We start from the raw sequence: 21,786 nt of genomic DNA, 5'->3' as shown, positions 1-21,786 counted from the left end.
TATCGGCCATTTTAAAAATGATCCATATGTTTGTGTGCAACTCATCCATCAAACATTATCCCTGTTCCAGACAATACCTAGGAGCAAATTATCTGGAATATTGTCCTTCTTCACTTTACTGTGGTTATGTTGCATATATTAGTAACTTTTTAACCAGTTTGAAAACCCAATTGCCGTCTCTAAATCAGCATCTGTTATATTTTCTCTTGCACTTTTCAACTTCTTTAAGGCTTTTTTTATTTAAATCACCAAGCATTATACAATGGCTTATGATGCTTTGTTCACAAACCTTTCAGATGAATTGCATCCAATCTACCATGGTATGTGATGCAACTCTGATTTCCTTTTGAATTGTATGTTGTTTCATATCAATATTCTAACTAAACAATATCAAACATTTTATGTTTTATATATAAACAATAGCCGTCTTATTAGCAGGCAGCTTTCTTCAAAAACAACAAAAGAATGGTCCTTTTCATATGCTACTTAATGACTAACGGGCACAGCATTCCATCTGTAACTTTTTTTTTTTTTTGTCAAAATCCCAGGGATTTTGCATGTTCCACATTCAATTCAATTTAGCAAAAGATAAAACTTTAATAACATGTAGAAGAATGGTGGTAGAAATTTACAGAAAAGCGGACACAGTAGTCCAGCACGTTCAAATAAACCTTGAATTGTTTTATTGTTGGTGCATTTATTATTTCATTTAAAAGTCTATTCAAAGCCTGACTGAGAAAGCAATCTTCCTTTAGTTCAATCAAATTTGGCGGTGAAATAGTTTCTTGAATGTGTTGGAATTACCTGTCAAACCTAGTGAAGCTGTGGTGGACTTCGTTTTCCATTATAACAAGACCGATAGCCATTAGTCGCTTGCTCTCGTGTAATGAATGAATGCGTGAATGTAGGATTGACATGAAATTCTTAAAGAAAAACTAAAATGACCAAAAAATGGACTGAAATGACTTAAATAAAAAGTAAATGACTTAAAGTGACTTTAATGAAGGATGAATTGAATGACCTTAAGAATGACTTGAATGCTTAGAAAATAACTGGAATCCTTCAAAAACAACTTGAATGATCTGGAGAATGACTTGAATGGCTTCGAGACTGACTTGTTGTAAAGTGGGGGATCATTTTTCATTAAATTAATACAGAAAAGTGATCTCCCACTTTATATCACAAAGTTACAGCATGTAGTAAGAACAGATACTACACTTTGATCTTGACCAAAAGGCCAAGAAAAGGGTATTTATTTGCTCCTCCACTGAACAAATTAGGCACAAGGCCGATTTTTAATGTGAGGAGTGAAGAGGAAATGGGGACCAACTCCCCGGGGAGTAGGGGAGCTGGATAGTGACAATTGGTATGAAGGGTTGCCCCTACATTGGCCAAAAAGCTAAGAACAGCATCTATTAACAACAGACCTTTGATCTTAAACAAAAAGGCCAAGCACAAAAGTGTCACCGACCGATGGAGTGACTTATAGAGTCGCTTGCACGCGACTAAAAATCCAGTCAAAAATCTTTAATTTCATCTAAAGTTAATAATAGACCCCCACTATCCAACAATCACGAGGTTGTTTACACAGCAACTGAGAAAGCTAGCATGCTCGCCTGTCAGTTTGCCTCAAACTCTACCTTGGACCCAGCAAGCCATTCTCTCCCTAATTTTCCTCTGCGGACAGAAACTGCACTAGATGATCTGAAGATCACGCCTTCCCAAGTACATGATATAAAAAACCTAGACACCTCAAAAGCATGTGGACCTGACCTCATCCCGGCTGTGTTATTAAAAAAAATGCTCCGCTGAGGTCGCTCCTGTTCTCTCTAAGCTCTTTACCAAATGCCTTAACAAATCTTGCTTTCCTGGCTGCTGGAAAACTGCTTCTGTGGTACCAGTTTACAAAAACTCTATCGAAAGAACTGACCCATTAAATTATCGCCCAATTAGCCTCCTCCTTCTTTTTGCCAAAATATTTGAGTCTTTAATTAATCAAGCTCTAGTCCACCACCTTACAGCTGCTAAACTTCTGTCTGACCACCAATATAGATTTAGGCAAACCCATTCTACTGCAGATATTTTAACTGTAATCTCTGAACATTTATATCAAGCATTGGATAAGGCAGGAGAGAGGAGGGCAGTAGCCCTTGATATATCTAAGGCTTTTGACAGGGTATGGCATGATGGTCTTCTGATGAAAATTAAATCCTATGGTATTATTGGACGAATGCTTAGCATAATTAGATCCTTCTTAAATGAGAGAAGAATCCAGGTTGTCCTCGATGGGCATACATCCCAAAAATTTGATATAAATGCAGGTATGCCTCAAAGATCGATTCTTGGATCTTTGTCATTTCTGATATTCATAAATGACTTACCTGATAAAATTGTCTCTGAGATGGGTATATTTGCTGACAACACCACACTCTATAGCAGGCACGTGGGGAAAACTAATGAGCATATATCTAAGTTAATGGCCGAAACCCTAGAGGAAGACCTTCAGTCTGTAGTGGAATTGGGTCAAAAATGGATAGTAACGTTCAACACTGCCAAAACAAAGCTTGTTTCCTTTAATAATTACATGAAACCTTACTAACCACCAATAGCTATGGCTAGAAGTACTTTACCTGAGAGCACTTCGTTCAATCTCCTCGGTTTAACGTTCACAGGAAACATGAGTTGGAATAGATACATCGAGAATATTGCTAAGGCTGCTGCAAAGAAGGTGAGCTCTCTCTATCGTGCTAGAAAATTACTTACACCTGATAGTATCCTGTACTTCTACAAAGCCACTATTCGCCCATGTATGGAGTACTGCTGTCACATTTGCATCCTGGACAGGATTCAAAAGAGAGTAGCCAATCTAATAGATCCCGAACTGTCATCTAAACTTCAGCCCTGTCCCACTGACATAATGTTGCATCCCTCTGCCTGTTTTACAAGTATTTTAATGGTAGATGTTCTGACATACCCCTCGACGAAAATACCCCCGACAAACCCAACAAGCAGCAAAGTCCCACCCCTTCACAGTTGAGATCCCTAGATGTAAGAAAGCCTTTTACTCTAATAGCTTCATACCCAGAACTGCAGGACTTTGGAATTCTCTTCCGGGTTCCTGCTTCCCCAACTATACTGACATGCAGATGTTGAAGTGTAATGTAAACAGACATCTTGCTGCTAAACTCCCTACATAGTGCCCCTGAAACTTAGATCCCTGATAGCAGCCCCCTACATCATCAAAGTGGCAACGTGCCTTGTTTGGGGGGAAAGTGTAATAAAGTAAAAATATGGTTTAATATATAATCCTTTTGTGAACCAATGACATCTTGAATTTGACAAATCATTTTGATTTAAGATTCAAAAGTGATTGACAATATTTTAAATTCCAATAGATAATCAAAAAATTACCTAATTCAATTTAAAAATACAAAATGTTTATGTAAGTAATAAAAAAAAGTTGTTCTTAGAAAAATAAAGACGTATTTTTTTTTTTTTTTATAATGAAATTGTTTTTTCTCCATCTACTTTGGTAAAGTAAAATGGAGTTATCTCCCATGTATTAAGCATCTTTAATTCAGCCGCAATCAGCTATGGGAAGAATCCGAGTTAATTGCAAAGGGAGATAACTAAGTATATCATTTATTTAGATTACTACAATATATATTTGTTGTTTTGATTATAATATAAATAAATGAATAAAAACATTATTGATTATTGATTAAAAAAAAAGCTAATAAACAACTACAAAAACAAAACTATAGTTAAATAGATATTGCTTCCTAGAGAATAAAAACTGACAACTTAGGAATTATATATATAAACAAAATAATGCTTATACCTAAATAGGAAACTAAGTGAAAAATATTATGAGGTCAAAAAAATCTACATTCTGTCCTTTTTTTTTTCAGTCAGTTGGTCTCCACATATGCAAATCAGTTATTCATATATGCAAATCAGTCTAAGCTAGAAAAATCTACCATTGCGAACAGAAACCTTTTTTTTTTTTCATCTTGTTAATTACAAAATTCCATTCGCTTTTCTGTTGATAAATTTTTGTTTCTGTTGTCACATTTCTTCCCAATCGTATGATCATATAAATGACAGTGGGTGGCCTATTCTTTTACCCTAGCATTCCTCTGTAGCCTATCCCTCACTCTCAGATGCAGAACCACTATTTCTTACATCAGAATCTGGTTTTCTGATATATCATCACTGTCGTTGTCCACTAAATTAAAATGTGGTACATGTCTCCCATGTGTCATTAATGACCACTGATTGTGAACTTATTAATTAATGTAACCTGGTCTAAATTTTGATGTGCAACATCCCTGTGTAGTTTTTATCCAAATTTTTTTTTTTTTTTTTTTTTTTTTTTTACAAGGGAGTCACCACTTATCAATGGCCAAAGACTATTTGAGGATAAGGGTTAATGAGTGTATGATGGTCACTGAGACAACAGCATAGAAATCATTAGTGGGGGAAATTGGGTAGAACTTGACTATTTAAGGGGTTGACTCAACAAGAACTTGTTTACATTGAAGTTGAAGATGAGCATGTTTTAGTTAGCTGGAAAGCAGACTAGTGGAACAGTTCCATAGGCAGGCAGTTCTAGAAAAGAAGTTTTATTCAGGGAACTTGTGTTTAGATTTAGGCATTAAGAATGGGAGAAATTGTTGATAATGGTTGTAGCTAGACGAGTGATTTTTGTGAATGTTTGGCAGTGAGACACCATAGATTTAAGCTCAGACAAGCACCTGCTGCAAAACTAATGATAGAGCAAAGCAGGGCTCAGAATATCACTTTTGTGGGAAAAGGGTAGCAGGGAGGGAAGGGAAAAGGGTAGCAGGGAGGGAAGAGGGGATCACTTACTAGATTACGAAGTTGGTTTGGAACTCTGTCAAGGCAGGAGCGGCTCCTCCTCAGATGTGGCAAAAGTACATTTTAGAACATATTTGGCGCTTTTACAGATTGTGTCAAGAGTGAAATACCTTCTGTAATGCTAGAATGATGCAACTGATTTGATATAAGTTTCCATTTCAAGTCGCGGTGAAGATCAGTCTCAGACGTCTGTCAAAGCAGGGTGATTCTTAAAGACAGGAGTCATTCATATCGATTCTGACCAAGTGAGGATCAGAGTGTTACTGATGAAAAGATAGAAGATTGGTTTTGGATGCATTAAAATAAATCATTCACCTTTTGCCCCATTAGACTACGGGCTTAAGGTTAGAGGAAGGAGACTCAGAGAGATTTTGGTCATTGTTAGTAGTGTTGTCTGCGTATATGTTGATGAATGAACTTAAAATGTGGTTTGGGAGATTATTGATGAAGATAAGGAAAAGAATTGAACGCAGGATTAATCTATATGACAGATGACTGCTGCTACTTTGAGCTTCAAACTTTGGCCCATTGACGACTATTTGTATAAACCTATCAAAGAGAAATAATTCAATAGTTAAGACATTTCCAAATATTCCATAACTGAAGTAGACCTTTATGCCAAGTCCTATCAAATGCTTTTGATATGTCAAGAGCTATTGCTCTAGAGCGGAAACCTCTGTTGATAGTTGCCCTGATCCTATGTGAGATTACAGTTAGTACTAGTGTTGTGCCGATGAATCGGAATCGGAATCGGGAATCGGTTAAATCGGTAATTTTCGGGGAATCGGAATCGGCATCGGAATCGGAAAAATTTGTGTATAATTTCCGATTCCAAAATTGATTCTTTGAATATTTTTCAAAAGTTAATTTTCAATTGCTTGTACCGATTATAAATATTTATTTCTTTTAAACTATTAGTAAAACTAAATTCTATAGATCTACGTACTCGTTATAGAATGAAGTTCTCATAACAAAATCACGTAATTTCATTAAATAGTTTTTTTTTTACGCTCCCTTGACTAATTATCGCAGTTTTTTTAGGAAGATTCCGAATTTCCCAAATCGTTTTTACGGCATAAAATAAAAACTATTTGATGAAATTACGTGATTTTTTTCTGAGAACTTCATTCCATAACGAGTACGTAGAATATATATTTCTTTTTATTTTTCGTTTTTTAACATAGTGTAAACTGCACAAGCACCCTTTTTTAATACGTGAAGACAGTTTAGAGCTTCATCCTAGATCTAAAAATAATTTGTTTTTTAGTGGGTTTACAAATATCGTCCAAAAGTAGAATTTCAATGAGGGGGGACTTTTAAATGTAAATATAATTTCTTTTTCAATCTGAAAAATTTCTAAATGTTTTCTCTTTATCTATTTTATCCAGACTTTGATAAATTCATTGTGAGATATTCATGTATATTTTTAACTTTTCCGAAAAATGCGATGGTGTCAGACAATGTGGCTCCAGGAAAATAAAATAAAACTCTATTCGTTTGAAATCTTTTCATATTAAACTCCTTGAGAAATTTGGCAAGTGGGTGTGAAAAAGTATTGTTGTCGAAACCAACGGCATCGAAGGTGTTAATTACCCCATAATACTTTCAACTCAACTTTTGAGTGAGATTGGCGGGCTTCAGCGAGGCCTCCGTGATATATCTCACGGAGGCCTCGGCTTCAGACGGCATTGGCGCCGTCGTAGCAATCCTTAAGTATAAACATAAACAATACCGGCAGAATCAAAGAAAATCACACTGGAAGCATATTTCAAATTAAATCAAAGGCCAAGCCTTTTCACAATTTTGCCCATTCCTTGTTGGTCCCCCCCCCCCCCCGATTTATCAGAAAGGGATTATAGTTTTCAATGGCGTTCGTCCGTTCGTCCGGATGATTCCCGGATAACCGTCGATTACTTTTTTCTGAAATTTTGCCACAAGTTGTACTCCAATACGTAGATGTGCACAACATCGAGTTTTTTTTTAAAGAAAACTCTCGTTGCTCCCCCAGGGGCTGAAAAGGGGTAAAAAATGCCCAAAATGGCAAAAATGACACTTTTGGCCCCATAACTTTTTTCCCGTCCATTAGATTTTACTGAAACTTGTCCAAAATGTGAAGGCAATTGTTGCAAATGTAAATTCAGTATCGCTGACCCTGGTAAAACTCTGGTTTGCGCCCCCCGGGAACTTTTAGGGCTAAAAACCACCCCTTTTTTTAGGCTCTTTTTTTCATATTTGTATAAAATGTGATTATGTATCTCTATTTAGTGTTTTTTTATGGTGCTGAACTCAAATTTACATGTCTTAAGGCCTGAAACATAGCCGTTTGTCCATTTTTACAAGTAATCAGCTCCCCCATGGGGGCAAAAGAGGTAAAAAAAATACCTCAAAATGACTCTAAATAGACAAAATTGACATATTTTTCAGAATAACTTTTCATCCATTCATTAGATTTTTCTGAAACTTGGCAAAACCATGGGCATACCTGATATACACCTGATGGAAGTATCACTGACCCTGGGAAAAATCAGAGTCACAAGCCCTGGAGGTTTTAGGGCTAATATTGGGTGTGGAGCAAAAGTTGAACTTAGTCATTTTTCTGAAAACTTTTGAAAATTTTTTTTTCACTCAAAATTGTTTTTTTATCAGTTATGTATCACTTTTTTATCACTTTATTCGACCCCCCCTCCTCACATAGAGGGGGACCATGCATGCACGGCTTGTTATATTTGTCAATACCGATTGCCGAGTGAGGGAGCAGCAAACATACCGACAAAACCCAACACTTTTATATTCTACTTTTCATTTAATTAGCAATAATGTTTGATATTATTTTTCTGGGCAAAATATTTCTTTAATTTTAGACAATTCTTTCGCTACTTTGAAAATAAACTGCATTCTTCTAAAGGTTACCTAGCGAATTTTCGCAAAGTTTCAATTTTTGTTTTGTTTATTTTACGCATATAAAATAAGTTTAGATCTTCTTTAGTTTTACTAATAGTTTAAAAGAAAGAAATATTTATAATCGGTACAAACAATTGAAAATGAACTTTTTAAAAATATTAAAAGAATCGATTTGGGAATCGGAAATTAGGCACAAATTTTTCCGATTCCAATACCGATTCCGATACCCCCAAAATTACCGATTTATCCGATTCCCGATTCCGATTAATCGACACAACACTAATATAAAACGATTAGGAATTTTAAATAGACGGTCAGTTTCACAAATAAATATAACGTAACATGAGCTGTAGTGTGTTACCAATTTTAAATTATGTGCGCTTATTGGGGATAGGGTGTCTACTTTTTAAGCGATTACACATGGTTTTACAACGTTGCAAACCGAACTTAATTTAGTGGGAAACACTTTAGTTAATATCCATAAAGAATTAGGATGGCCAGAAATGATGATCATTTTACGTTAAATTTATATTCGAAACTGATCTTACACTCTAAATTCTAAATGATCGCTTTTCTTTCCGCCAATTAAAAAAATGTTCTAACACGTAATCTATAAAAGTAATATTTCATTTTGGAATAGGGATTTAGCTGCGAGAGAAAGCACAGAAAGCTCACGCAATCTCACGTTAAAAATGGTTTTCATAATAGTAATATTATTATTTAGAAATTCGTTCGTAACAATGAGATGTGGCTTTGCTAAGTGGCGTTGTTAAATATATTGTTCTTACATCGTTTTCTTATTTTGCCTACCAATCTTCGAATATTTTCCACTATTCATGTAAGTAGCATGTTATACAGTAAATACGAACTGGTACAATATAGCTTTGTTTTAAAATCAAAATAAATGTTTTGTTGTGTTACAATTTTTAATCAATTACAAGGCAAACATTTGAGATAAAATATACGCGGACATTAACCAGGGGTTTATGTAATAATTTGAAAATTTACGAAAAAACAAACAAAAAAAATCTCTAATTAAATGTGTATAAATTTTACAAGAATCGGAATCGGAATCGGGAATCGGATCGGAATCGGAAATTTTGAACGGAATCGGAATCGGAATCGGGAAAAATTTTTGCATCGTCCCATCACTAGTTAGTACATCAGCTGTAGATCTCGCAGGATGGAAACCATATTGCTTGTCACTGAGTTGGTTGTTTTTGCTGAGGTGTTTGACAATTTCTGTTGTGTCTGCACAAATAATTAACAAGAACAGGAAAGTAAAGGTATACAATAATATATTAGGAAGAAAAGTTATATACATATTTACATGTCTTCAGATATACTTCAGTTGGAGATATTCCGGCAGGTGGTGTGTTGCATGTCTTACTGGAGGCAGCATAAGCGTCTTGCCTATTTGACGGTTGTTGCCGGACTCCCCCGGTATTGGTGATTGATACCTTTATATATCTCACTCACCCGCTTATGTTAATTAGTAGGCGTCTCCACAACAATTTCTCTAACATGGATTCAAGCAACTTATTCATGACACACAGAAGATTATTTGGTCTATACTAAGATGCAGAGGACCAATCTTCAGTATTTTTAAATATTGAACAAATTAATGAAGTTTTCCAAGGCCATGGAAAGCAGTTCTCCTTTCGGCATCGATTGAACAGCTTTGTAAGAATAGGTGTTGTATGGAAAATTGTGCATTTCATTTGTTTAAGACTTTTCTCTTTCTTTTCTTAAACTCAAAACCTGATTAACATGAGACAAAAACATGTCTTATGCAAACTGAGATGTGGTCAGGTTTTACAATTTAAAAAGCCAGCATTTCTTCAGTTGGCAACGATTCTTTTTTTGTTGGTTCAACGTTGGTACGGTGTACTTTGCAATCTAGTGTCAGTTAAAGAAAGCTTGTTTGCAATAACGTCAAAAAGGGAACAGGAAAGATTTTTGTTACCTGTGCTTCGATGTGATGAACTTGGCGATCATTCTTCTTTTTCTTTAACTCAAGCATTCAACAATTAAAAGCTATTTCGGCCTTTTATTACCTTTCAGCGATGAAGGGCAAGATTTTTGATGTCCTGTTGATTTTGGAATTTAGTGGTGCTGCGGCTGATATACCCGTTGTCGAGTAGATCAAAAATGTGGAAGTTGTGTGTGAGCTTTGCACTATGAGGGGTGTTGAGCGCGTCCTGCCATTAAGATTGCACGGTGGAGCTCTGGTTATATACAGGCAACTTAGTATGGGGCAGAAAGCAGATCCAGACCAGATCAAACAGGCCCTTATAAATGCGTGCACTACTGATGCATTTAATGCATATGCACAATTTGTCATTCGACAACTTCGCCCTGATGAGATGGTGGACAAGTTCTTTGCTGAGCTGCAACGCCTAGCCCAGTGGGTTGGGGAACTGTTGCCCAAACGTTGATTAACATGTGCATTCGTTTCTGGACTACGGCAACATGTCAGACATATATTATGTGCTTCATCCAGGATGGAAACGATGAGTGCGGAACAACTGTTGACCCGAACGATAGCTGTCATGACTGACACTGAAGGTTCTGAAGAATTGGCTGCTGTTACCTACGTCAAACAAACACCTTCAGAATCAATAATACGATTTGAATTGGATTTTTGAGAAATGGTGGCATCAAGTTTTGGAGAACAATAATTTGAGTTGGATTTTTTTTTTTTTTTTGTTAAAAGAACTTAAAATGCGATTCAGTTGACTTGTATGTAAAAAGTTGTTGCTTTTAAATGAAGTTTAAATGAAATTCGGTTGTTTTTTGTTTTTTTTGAAAAAGTTCTTGTTTTTAAATGAAGAACTGGAAATGCGATTCGGTTGTATTATATAAACAAAGAATCGTCACTTTTAAGTGAATGCTAGCTGTGTCTAGCCGTGTAGCCCCACTTCTGCAAAGGAGTACTCGACAAAGACAGATACTACCTCCTTGCCCTGTTTGTGATCATGATATCGGAGGGGGGGATTGTAGTGTTCATGATCAGCGCTGATGTCTTTTTCTTTCTTTTTTTTTTTTTTTTACATGGGGAACACCACTTATCAAGGCCCGGAGGCCACTCAGGGATAAGGGTTATTGCGTGTACAGTAATCAATGAGATAGTATTGTAGTAATCACTAGTATTGGAGATTTTACCTACATCAAACAAACACCTTCAGAATCAATAATACAATTCGAATTGGATTTTTGAGAAATGGTGGCATCAAGTTTTGGAGAACAATAATTTGAGTTGGATTTTTTTTTTTTTTGTTAAAAAAACTTAAAATACGATTCAGTTGACTTGTATGTAAAAAGTTGTTGCTTTTAAATGAAGTTTAAATGAGTGTCTTACTTAAAGGGGCGGTTTGTCAGGAATTTGCTTATGTTGGATTTGAAGACATCCAAGTTGTAGTCAGGTGGGAAATAGGCGAACAGAAGAGAGTTCCACAATCGTGCACTTCTGAGAAAGAAGCTCTGCTCATGGAATCTATGTTTGGATTTAGGCACAGATAAAGAGTGGGGAAAATTATTGACAGTAGTTTCAGCCAGACGGGTGTTTCTCGTGAAAGATTGGTGAGGGGGGACGAGAGATTGGAGCTCAGACCAGCACTTGCCATGGAAATAACGATAAAACAAAGACAGGCTCACAACGTCTCTTCTGTGGGGAAAGAGGCTGCAGGGAAGAGAAAAGGGCATCCCCCACTAAACCACGAAGTCTATTTTGTACTCTGTCAAGGCAAGATAGGCTGTTTTTAGCAGCTCCTGCCCAGATGTGGCAGCAGTACTCCATCCTTGGATGTACTTGGCTTTTATACAGATAGAGAATTGCATCAGTAGTGAGATATGTTCTGGAGCGGTAGAAGGATCCCACCATTTTTCCAGCGTCCCTGGCAACAGATTTGATGTATGTGTTCCATTTCAGATCAGGAGTAAAGGTCAAACCCAGAAGCTTGTCAAAACATGGAGCTTCCCCAAGACGAGAGCCATCCATTTCAATTGATGCCAGATGGGGATCAGAGCGTTGATGATGTAAAGATAGAAGCTTGGTTTTAGATACATTAAAAGTGACCAGTCACCTCTTCCCCCATTGTACCATGCGCTCAAGATCAGAGGAGAGAGAATTAGAGAGAACTTTGTCATTTACGGCCTTTGATATGTTGCCAAAGATGGTCGTGTCATCAGCATAGATGTCAACCAATGATTTAAGTGTGTGTTTTGGGAGATCATTGATGTAGATCAGGAAGAGAGTTGGGCCCAGGATGGACCCCTGGGGGACTCCAGCATTAATACTGTGGGCCTCTGATTTCTGCCCATCAACCACTACTCTTATGAGCCTATCAGAGAGAAATGATTTAATGATTGAGAAAACATTTCCAGTAATACCGTAGCTGGAAATCTTGTGAAGTAGGCCCTTATGCCATACCTTATCGAAAGCCTCTGATATGTCAAGAGCAATTGCCCTGGAAAGGAAACCTTTATCAAGAGATTCACTAATCCTATGAGATATAACCGTTAGCACATCTGCTGTAGACCTAGCAGAACGGAAACCATATTGCATGTCACTAAGAAGGTTATTTCTGTTGAGGTGGTTGACTACTTCTTTAATTAATATGGATTCCAACAACTTACTCATGACACACAGGAGACTTCTTGGTCTGTACTGAGAGGGAGATGACTTTTCACCTGAATTCTTAAATACATGGGCATACTGATGAGGTTTTCCAGGGTGTTGAAAAGCACTTCTCCTTAAGGCAACGCTTAAACAGTTTTGTAAGTATGGGGGCAAGTTCTGGTTGGAGCTTTTTCAGCACTATAACTGGAATGCCATCAGGGCCAGTTGCTTTACTGGAGTCAAGGTTCTTGATTAGCTTGGCAGCCTCACGCACAGATATTTGTATGTTACCTAGCGTGTTCTGTGTTATAGGAGGAAATATGAGGAGTTGATGGCCTTCGTCGCATAGGGTAGAATTAGCTGCAAAGTTCTTGGCAAATAGTTTGGCCTTGTCTGATGCTGACGAGAAGACCTCTGGTCCATTGATAATGGTTAGGATAGAACGCACACTTCTGTTCAGGATCCTATTTGTTATTTGCCAAAACTGGTGGGAACCAAGCCGCTGATCAGCTACTTTGGATTTAACGGACTGAGCATATAGCTCTCTTGCATTTTTCTTACTCTTTTACAGTGGATGCTGGCATTCCTGAAAGCAGCTTTAATCTCAGTGCATCTATTACATTGCTAGCTATGGAAAAAGTGATTTCTGTGCGCGATGGTAGCAGCACATTCAGGGGAGAACCATGGCTGGCTGTTAGGTTTTTGTTGGAATTTTTTGGATGGTATGAATCGGTCTATACCTACAATTAACCATTTGGTCAGGTCTGATACTATAGAGGACACATCCTTTTTAAACATGAAATGCACAGGTAGGTCAGATATGAATGTACGGAAGCTATCCCAGTCAGCCATAGAGTATCGATATACAGTACGGTGGAGAGGTATGGCTGAAGACTTATTACATTTCATTTTCATCTTAACTGCTACAACAGAGTGGTCAGAGGAGATAGAACGGAACATGAACACAGCTCAGGGGAAGTTGTGAGGAAAAAGTCTAGAAGGCTTGCATATCAACCGGTAGTATCGGGCACATGGGTGGGTTTGTGAACAATCTGAGTGAGGTCATACACAATGGCAAAATCATGAAAAAACCTCCTCTCGTCATCGGTTCTATTTGAGTGGGTCAGCCATTCCACATTATTGAAGTCACCGCAAATGTGAATGTTAGCCGAAGGATGAGCAGACAGGATGTGGTCAATTTTCTCAGATATCCTCTTAAAGATAGTAACCCCACTGTTGTGGGGGCGATAGAGGGCAAATATAAATGCAGTGGTGTAAGCTAGTGCAACCCGGAAGCACATATAAGGTAAATTAGGGTCTTCTCTGGAGATATCCCTACCACATGGAAAGCCATCTTTGATGTAGGCACATATTCCATGCCCATGGCGATCTTGGGGGTCAGATTTAGATGTTAAGTTGGAGTATCCTTTAATTATGAATTCGTCTAGAGAAGTGGTTGGCCATATGCCAGTTTCACTTCGAAAGAATATGTCCGGTTTCGTCTCCTGTAATTGTGTTTCAACCTCTGGAAGGTTGGAAAGTAGACCCCTGATGTTGGAGAAGGAGACCTAGTAGTAGGGGTCTACATTGGAGGATGGGGTTCTAGGTTTATTCATGTTTCTTTTTTGGAGATTTGTCATGATTGAGGTTTTGGGGTTTGTGGAGCAGATCGGTAGACTTGGTTGGAGCAGGACAGAGAGGGAAAATAAGAGAGAAAAAGGGGTTTATTTAATGCTGAGACAATACTTATTACAGACAATTGTATGCAATTAAATGAACACATATCATTAATATAACCACAACTGAGGGGAACATGCTTGGTTATTATAGATCTGACCAGATTTGAACTCTACATAGAATGCCATTACAAATAAAATGACTTTGCCAATGCAGTTCTAAGTCTAACTAAAAGTGCTGAATAAGAGGAAGATGGAAGACGTTTCAAATATTTATTATAACTTGTACATAAACTTCCATTGTTTATTACTACAAAATATATTAACAGGGCTACCCGGCATCGTAATTGTAAGATTGTTAATCTACAGTATTCTATTTTCATACTGAAAATATCGACTGATGTTTTAACTTTATTTTTGCTATTAAGTTTGTTAAATTAAATGTGTAAAGTTTATTTTGAAGTAATAAACAATTAAAAAAAAAAAAAACGTGGTTGTTAGCAAGAGAAAAACTGTAAATGCATCTGTGTGCAATGGGACAAGAAGTTATCTTTTGATGAAACAAAAGTCTTTTACGTCCCCTACTCACTTTGTGAATAGTTCAAAGTATGGCATAAAACAAAACAAATTAAACCAAGATGGAAAGAAGAAAAAAAAAAAAAAACAGAGAGAGAGAGAGAGACTAAGAAAGAGAAATAAAATCAATCCAAATGACAAAAGTAAAAAAGGGTGTAAAATGATTTAATCTTTACTTTAAAAAAAAAATTAAGAAAATAATGCTTTACTGAATTCAAAGGAAAAGGAGAGTAGCAGTAGCGTTTATTTGGCAGTGAATGAGACAAAGATAGTAAGGGGGAAAAAGAGGTAGTAGGAGTAGTAGTAATAGTAAGAGCAAAAGAAAAATAGAGTAAAGGGATGAAATAACAAATAAAAATGAAAAGGCAAAAGAAGAGAAAGAAAAGAAAGAATAGTTAAAGTTACTAAGAATTTAACAGGAATTAGTGATAACAAAAAAAAAATGATTTTTTTATTCTTTGTTTTTTTTTTCAAATTTGAAATAATGATGAAAATAAAAATAAAATCAATGCTTTTACCTCAAGAACCAAGGTTAAAAAAGCTGGGTAGAAAGCCATGAATGCCAAATAATTGGCCAAAACAGAAAGGCAACAAAAACAACTGATTGTCTCTAAACCTTCCCAACCAGAAAGAGTTCCAGTGTCATTCACTAAAGAAAAGAATGAGAAAAAGTCTTAAACCTGAAACCTGATTGACATGAGACAAAAACGTGTCTTATGCAAATTGAGATGTGGTTGGGTTTAACAATATAAAAAGCCAGCATTTCTTCAGTTGGCAACGATTCTTTTTTGTTGGCTCAACGTTGGTACGGTGTACTTTGCAATCTGGTGTCAGTTGAAGAAAGCTTGTTTGCGATAACGTCGAAAAGAAAAAATCTTTGGTTCGTGTGCTTTGACACGATGAGCTTGACGGTCTGAAAATCATTCTTCTTTTTTTTAAACGATTTTCAACGAGCAACCAATGGTTGCAGCTTCCTGGATACAATGACATCCTTTTAATATTTTAGTGATTAGGATAGAGCACAACCTCTTTATTCAAATCTGGTATGAGTGTAGCAGGTGTTTACAAAGCAGACACATCTTCCTTTGGGATAACGTTGTATCAGTATGCAGCCTCCATAGTAGGGCAGTACTGTTCAATGACACTTTTCTATGATACCATTTCCCGATACCATTTCTCGGTTGCCTATATTGATGGTGTTGTTGGAAATTGAAATCGCATTCATTTATAAATTGCTTGAATTGTTGACTACAGAAGACAATCATTATCAGCCTGGATTTCGACTGGAGAGAAACATAAAAAAATACTGATTCTAATTGCTGGTTCACATGTGCAGTGTCATGCCATTGTAGCAACCAAATTGAAAACCGCATGGAATCACAATCGATGTCAAAACATGCCAACCATTACAGTATGTGATATCCATGCCGAGCTGATTCCAAACTTTATTCACATCTATTGGATCTATTGTCTTACAATTCCAAACTTTATTCACATCTATTGGATCTATTGTCTGACAATTCCAAACTTTATTCACATCTATTGGATCTATTGTCTGACAATTCCAAACTTTATTCACATCTATTGGATCTATTGTCTGACAATTCCAAACTTTATTCACATCTATTGGATCTATTGTCTGACAATTCCAAACTTTATTCACATCTATTGGATCTATTGTCTGACAATTCCAAACTTTATTCACATCTATTGGATCTATTGTCTGACAATTCCAAACAGCCTTTACTGCTGCTCTTGATAGGAATGCACAAACTATAATGTCGGTTCAATATCTCTTACATCATTTAGTCATAGATGGGGATTCTATTTCAACCATTTCTCTTTTTTGCGTGTTGATTTCTTTGCTTTGTCAATTTCTCTTATGTTTCTATCCTGTAATCTAATCACTCAGATTCCCCATCACATTCTTCCATGCTTTCTTTATGTTTCATGGCTATGTATCATTTTTAACCCTTTATGACCTTGTTGAACTAATTCGTTCAGTCATAAAAAAATGAATATAACAGCATAAAGTGGGAAATGATTCAAACACGCCTTGTGCATATTAGTTCAGTATCTGGGTAGATGCCAGATATCTCCAGATTGCAATTGTCCATTGCTTGCATTTAGTATGCCGCCATCTGTCTCAGAGTGAAGGATTCGTTTGTTGTCATAAACACACATTTTTCAAGCACTATTGATAATAATCAAGATAAGTTTATAAAATGCAAAAATTCTCAGTGGTAGTTTAATGATTGAACTTCGTAATTTTTCCAGTTTGGAGACAATCATCATTACCCTTTAAACTTGACTAAAATTATAAACAAATATTTTTTAATCATCTACATCATAATTCAGATCATAAAGGGTTAATGTAATTAATTTAAATAGGAAATGTTTAATATAATAATTATGATAAGAGAAAGAGAATATGTATCGTTTTAAAAAGTTGTTACAATTTTTGCTACTTCTGCAATGAATGACTCGTTTTGCTGTGAATGTTGCCTCTGCATATGCCGGCAGCTTGCACAAACCACCAGAATATAATGAAATGTACCAATGAAAAATCGCTTGACAATAATTTTATAGACCCTAAAACGAAGGCTACTACAAATCAGATCAGAGGATGTGGAAGGAAGCAAAGCAATGCAACAAGAATGTGGAACCAGTTATTAGAATTTATGTGAAGACAAAAATTTGGAAAAAATTCATTAGGTGCAGCTTAGATAAGTAGGTCCCGCAGACGAGTCTCATTCTGACATTCGGAAAATTTAGGTTAACAACCAGTGAAGTTACTGAAAAGTAACCTTTTTGAATGAAGATGGATATAAACCATATTTTTAAAATTAATTTTTTCATTTTACTTAAAAACAAAATACAAACAAAATATTTTAGAAAATAATTTCTTAATTTTAAGTAAAAATTGATTGTAAAGAAAACTTTTTGTAGATAATTATAGAAAAAATATTGCAAAGTGATTACATAGCTGGTTCTTTGGGATACCCCCCCCCTCTTCCAAAAAGAAAATAACAAACGAAAAAAGCTTAGTGTTTTTACTATTTTAAAGCGCTTTTTTTAAAGTTTGAAACACAAGTAGTGGCTAGTTAACTTAAAACAACAAGTGCGCATGGCGAAAATTCTTCAGGGTTTAAATGTACTGTAATGCTTTTATTGGGGTCGAAAAACGTTTTTCAACCGCCATATTACTTCCTATTTACTTGCCTCCCCACGAGGGCAGAGTTAGACACAAAGTTTGGTTTTTAATGTAGAGAAGCATTTATTACTAAAAAACGAAATGGTGAAATATAAAAGCAAGTTAAGCTAAAAGTAAAAAAAAACAATTCGAAGAATTAAAAAAAGACAAAATTCAAAGAAATTTCGAACATTTATAAACATAACGAAGAAGTGAAAATAAATAAATAAATAATTGCAACCAAAGGCAAGATAAGTCAATGTAAAAAGGGTCAATAATGGTAGAAGCACCGGTGTCACATGTCACGTGACCTAACTGTTCAGATTTTTCAGAATGAGGCTCGTCTGCGGGACCTACTTATCTACGCTGCACCATCCATTTATCTCCATCAATCAAATCGCAGAAACCTTAATGGGCAACTTCATTTCATTTCCTTTAACCCTTCTCATCCCTTTTTGCTGTCAGCGACTGCCCTTTAGTAAACTGAAAATATTCTTAAGGAAATAACCTACTCCTTAACAGAATAAAAAGTAGAAAGCAAAAAGAACAAAATAATTTTTGTAGCCCCACCCACAAAAAAAAAAAAAAATACATATAAAACTCCTTCTTACAAAAAATACTAAACAGAAATTTTCAAAAGTTTTTATTACAAAAAAAAGTTGCATAAAAAATTCTTTACAAAAAAAACAGTAAAAATTTTTATTATAAAAAAAAGTGTTCATAATAATGCTACACATAATTTTGCAAAAAAAAAAAAAAAATTCACTTATGAAACTTACTCTAGATTGATTTATTTTATTTACTGTATTAGTAAACTCCACATAAATGATACAATCAATTTATTGGGAAAACATTTGATGAACAAATAATTTCACAAAATACACTTGTCAACTTGTTACCTCATTCGGGCAATTTAACCCCATTAAATTATTTTTCGGTGGATATATATAAAGTCTCATGTCTACACTGATATATCAAATACAATAGACTACTTGAAGACAGCATTTGATACATTATTGCTGGAATATACCTGAAACAGTATAAATGCCAAAAATTAATCTTTGAAATAAATCACATATTTGTAAAATAAAAATATTTTTTCTGTGATTTATTTTAATTTAAAGTTCGCCACCTCAAAAAAAAAAAAAAAAATCCCCTGTATAAGATTGACACGTATCCTATTCCTTTAATATTAATCGACCAACAATCAACCTTTGAGTTTGGAAAGCTAATATTCACACATAGTCACACTCTTTGACTAAAAGCAACACACACACACAAACACACACACCTACACTGTCATATAATTCTAACAATACACATGAAAACAAGCAAAGCGTGCATGGTCCAACGTGAGTTAAAAGTGAACAAAGCATTAAAAAATGACTAAGTTCAGCATTTGCTCCCCCCCCCCATTTAGCCCCAGAAAATCCCAGGGGATGTCAAATCCTGGTGAAAATGAACAAACAGTGCAATTTTAGACCTTAACATATGTAAATTTGAGTTCAGCACCATGCAAAATAGACATACACAGAAAATTTTGGTCAAATATGGTAAAATAATCCCAAAAATGGAGTGTCTTTATTAACCCTTAAAGAGCCCCTGTAGCACACCCAAGAGTTATCGCGAAGTATAGACAAACAAAATTATATAGAAATCAGTTAGTTACAACTTTTCAGGAAGTTTTATAAAAATCCAAGGCATCATTTTTTTTTTTTTTTAATAAGCATAAAAGTGTCAATTTTAACCATTTTATTCTGAAAGACACCCGTAGGGGGGCAACAGAGTTTTCCTGCAAAATCTGTTTTCTTACTTTGTTACTCATATCATGTTTAATGTTTGTGTAAAATTTCAAAAAATAGTTATTGAGAAAAATGCAGACAGATGAACGGGCGAATAGACGAACAGACAAATGGACAAGGGTGAATTTACAGGTCTACCCTTCTTTTGTGGCGGAACCAAAAATTGAAATTGATTAAAATATCTTTTTTCTATGGCAGACAAATCTTGTGAGTTTATTTCTTTTTAAGACATGTGTGGTTTTAAGAGAGGTTTTGTTGGAGGAGAAGGCAGCTTGCCACTTTGACTTTGGGTTAGCGATAGAGAGGTGTAAACATCCTGAAAACTTACCAGAAAGAAAAATCAATTATTTTAGAGTGAGGGATTAGTCTCAAATATACATTTAATGTAGAATAATTCACCATTTCTAGGTCATTCTAGCATTTTAAGGCAGTTAATCAATTAATTTTTCTATAAGAGATAAATACTGTGAATTTTTTTTCTTTTAGGGCACAGGGTCTGTTTTTAAAATGGTGTTTAGGAATCATTCTCTAATCTAAATTTTTTTGTTGTCATTTTTTCTACTAAGATTTACACATAATCACCTGAAAAATGTAGATACTTTTTTTAAATTGGCAGCTATAAAGTCATTTATTACTGCAATTAAAGTTCAGAAGTTATTTGAAAACCGATATTTCTTGAAGGATCCACTATTTTATAGTAGAACTACAAACTGCATTAATTTTAAACAAAGTTTATTTTTATTTATTTATTTATTTTGTTTTCAAAATGAACTTGTAAACTTAGTTTACAAACCTGATCTATTTTAAAGTAAACTACCGACAAGAGCTGCTGCTGCTTCAGCTGCTGACTAATTTATAATCATTAGTGTTGTCAGTCAAATTGTTTACTTTCGCTGAAAAAAGTTTGATGGAGGGGGGGGGGAATGATTAAAAACTGCTGGTACCAAAAGAGAATTCAAAATAAAATTATCATTTTAACACACAAAAATAATACTTATTACTTGAGGTACGAAAAATATTATGAAAAGTTTGATACACGTCATGTTGAAGTCTATTTTAAAGACAAAAAAAACAAAAACAAAAACGGACAAGTTTATTTCGTACCTCAATAATAAGTGAGATTGATGTGTTTGTTTTTCAAATTTCAACACAAAATTCCTCATAGTGGGATGGTATTTAGCTTATAAGCACTAAGGGAGTAAAAAAGAAAATCTGAGACAACATATCCATTTCATAGTGTTAACATTTTTATCACTTACTTTATTCACAACTCTTCAAATATATCATGTAGGTTATTATTTGCAAGGATATTCATTTGCAAACAAAATGGAAATATTCTGAGGACTTGAAGTGTTTCTGGTTTTTAAAATATAACTATTTTAATAGAACTAACTTGAAATCTGTAATTATCTAATTATAGCTTTATGGTTGACATTGCTACATATTCAACCAGGCATAAATACATACATTTTATTGTTTGTAACATTTCTAACTGGATTCGCTCACATAAAATATCTTGTAATTTTGTATATTGTGTTCATTAAACGTTTTCCTTCTTTCAACATCCAACATTTTTGAAACGTGTGAAATTCATGTTTTTTAAAACGTGAAAGTTGTGTTTTTTTTAGGTTTTCATCATTTTAACAGCATGGATCTCAGTCTTAAAGACAACTAAAACCAACATCAAGCTGCTACTAATGCATTATGTAATATATATATTATTTCAGCCTGGAGAGAGATGGGCACCGGCAGGCTATTCTTACCCAAGACAGACTGCATGAAATAATGCAGTGCCCCACAACCTCAGAGTTATTTCAAACAAAGTATTATATTTTTAATATATTAAATATATTATAATATATATTATTAATATATATTAATATATTATAATTAAACGTAAATTCTGCAAATAGATGATCATAGCAAGCGTTGAATTTCTGCTAGTAAGATGCTTGAATTTCGCAATTGAGATTTATTCTTTCTGTTGATCAGATCTGAGCTTGTCTTTACGACTCACATCCATCAGAAATCTCATGTTTCAAACAAAAATATTCTGTTCAATGTAATGTTCTACACTTTACGCATTTCAGTGGCGCTAATAGCTTTCTTGTTTAAAATTCAACCTAATCACAAAAA

The 21,786-nt window shown here is 35.1% G+C and overlaps 1 pseudogene; it reads right to left on the bottom strand.

The window, feature by feature from the left end:
- Positions 1-1,127: 1,127 nt before the first annotated feature.
- On the bottom strand, positions 1,128-1,250 carry LOC145293471 (U2 spliceosomal RNA; annotated as a pseudogene).
- Between the last annotated feature and the right edge of the window lie 20,536 nt (positions 1,251-21,786).

This window comes from Euprymna scolopes, chromosome 14 (genome assembly GCF_053919585.1).
Source record: "Euprymna scolopes isolate OS-2025 chromosome 14, ASM5391958v1, whole genome shotgun sequence".
Lineage (NCBI taxonomy): Eukaryota > Metazoa > Mollusca > Cephalopoda > Sepiida > Sepiolidae > Euprymna > Euprymna scolopes.
This window is presented reverse-complemented; position numbering and strand designations above follow the sequence as displayed.